This window comes from Sminthopsis crassicaudata, chromosome 4, assembly GCF_048593235.1.
Source record: "Sminthopsis crassicaudata isolate SCR6 chromosome 4, ASM4859323v1, whole genome shotgun sequence".
Classification (NCBI taxonomy): Eukaryota; Metazoa; Chordata; class Mammalia; order Dasyuromorphia; family Dasyuridae; genus Sminthopsis; species Sminthopsis crassicaudata.
Genome location: NC_133620.1, coordinates 202,587,571 through 202,589,949, shown reverse-complemented (window position 1 = coordinate 202,589,949; position 2,379 = coordinate 202,587,571). Strand labels below are relative to the sequence as shown.

General features: G+C 38.9%; 1 pseudogene; it reads left to right on the top strand.

Moving 5' to 3' along the window:
• Positions 1-1,035: 1,035 nt before the first annotated feature.
• LOC141540698 (ribonuclease P protein subunit p25-like protein) lies at positions 1,036-1,552 on the top strand (annotated as a pseudogene).
• The last annotated feature ends 827 nt before the right edge of the window (positions 1,553-2,379 follow it).

Genomic DNA, 2,379 nt, shown 5'->3' with positions numbered 1-2,379 from the left:
GAAATCATGTAATAGATTTCTATATTAGTTATTTCATATAAGAAAACTCAAGTAAAAGAAAAAGTATTAAAAAAGAAAGTGAAAAATAGCATGCTTCTATCTATATTCAGAAAACATCAGTTCTTTCTCTGAAGGAGTATAATCTGCTTCATCATTAGTTCTGTGGGATTGTGTTGTATCATTGTAATGCTGAGAAAAGCTAAGTCATTATTGCTATTATAATATTGCTATCACTAAGTACAACATACTCTTTGGTCTGCTCACTTCACTTTGCTTCAGTTAATGTAAGTCTTTCCAGGATTTTCTGAAATCATCCTGCTTGTCATTTCTTATTGCACAATCATCACATCTTGATTAGTCATCCCCCAATTGATGGACATCCTTTTGCTTTCCAATTCTTAGCCACAACAAAAGGAACATTGATCTAATAGTGGATATTGTTAGATCAGAGGGTATGCACAGTTTGGCAGACCTTTAAACATTCCAGAATGAATGGATCAGCTCATATCTCCACCAGCAGTACTAAATTTGTGAAATGAAGGCACAGTAGTAAGACAGAATTGGGATTATCCTCTTTCCACAGGATCATGATAAAATAGGTCACTTCCCATTTGTATGGAAGTTTAAGCAATGTTACATCTATTTTTGGTTAGTTCAACAACATTATTAAACTATATTATTGGATTTAGCAATCTGCAAGTATTAGTACTATCACAAAAATAAAAAAGCCAGTTTTCAACACATAAATCTCAAATAATTATAATTTCATAGACATTATATGAGGATCTCATTGTGTGCTCTCCAAGTACCCATAGTTGTACATAAGTTGCAAAATGCATATATTTTCTTCCTTGTAAGGCCTGGAGATTCTACTCCATCATGCCAAAAATTGTCCAGCAAAAATCCACAAAGTTCTATTTAATACCTAATTGCATTGCTGCCCACAACAGGCAACTCAGGCATCTTAATTGACCAGTGTGAGAGGTCCCTGAAGGCGGGAGGGGGCGTAGGCAAATGAAGGTAAGACGACAAGCCATGGAAAATTACCAGGAGGCAAGCTCTGTAAAGAAACCCGTGGTGCCCTGGTCAGCCTCCAGATGTCTGTAAAATGTGGGTCTGGGATGGCAGTAAGATCCATAACTTCCTGGGCTTCTCATTGGGCAGGCTGGAAAGCAAATCCTCCTGGAGAATAGTGTTCTGTAGTGCAAGGCGAAGCTGTGGCTCTGAAGCCCCCCTGACTGATCTGTATGAGCTCACCATACAGTAGTTCTAGCAAGTACTGGAGGCCTAGGTAACTGTAGTGCCTGAGGCTGATCTGGAGCCACTTACTACTGTACACAAACATGTGCCAGTTTTATGGCTTCTGCTCATCAAGAATCTCTTAGATTCCAATAAAGTGGCTACTAGCCCACAAGTGCTCCTCCTGGTCTGGGAGAGCTTTTACTTTGAACACTTCCACATATTCCTCAGCCCAAGAAGTGGCACACCCTGGACCTCAGGATATTGGCAGGTAGATGTGGTGCCAGAAAAAAAGACCTTCATAAGCTCCTGATTACATGAAGAAAGGGGTTGGGAGCAGATTCTGAGATACTCCTCAGGAATGGTGGGATGATACTGAAGTCCCCATCACTGCCTTTTTTTTCTTTTTGTTGTTGTTGTTGTTGTTGTTGTTGCTGTTGTTGTTGTTGTTGATCTTGTGGCTCCACACTCTGTCAGACAGGTGTTACCTGTTGAGTATTAGGTGAAAATGAACATATGACCCAGGAATAACACAATGATGGCTTCTCAGAGGCTCTTTGCATTCAGTCAAACACATTCTCTGCCCTTTCTCCCTTTCGCCCTTGCCTTTCCTCAAGAATGCTACCACAGGTTTTATCAGCCTCATGCCACTATTTGATTCTTTGGATTGGAGAAATAAGATTACTTTCCCCAGGAAAGAAAGTAAGGAATTGGGAATAAAAATTCCATTTGCACCACTAAAACACACAAACACACACACACACACACATACACACACCCCCCCCCAAAAAAAATAAATGAACCAAAAAAAGCAACTTATGCACTGACTCTGAGTTCTTGTACTTGTAATGGTGACATGACATCTCTAAATATATCATCAACAGTGTACCACCTAATATACTTGTTTCTATCATGAAAGTTTCTTGCTAACTTTACAGAAAATTAGTTTTTATCACATACATATTCTTTTCCTGAGGTATCATGTAGTTTTAGTATCCTTAGATAGACTCACTACCTTGACACATTTTCTCCTACAGGACCTGTCATGATAAGCAAGGTGAAACTTTGAAAGTTTCTCATGCTTCTGTCTTATATCATTTATAAGCAACATAACTAATCTCTCTTCAATTTCTGTAATGC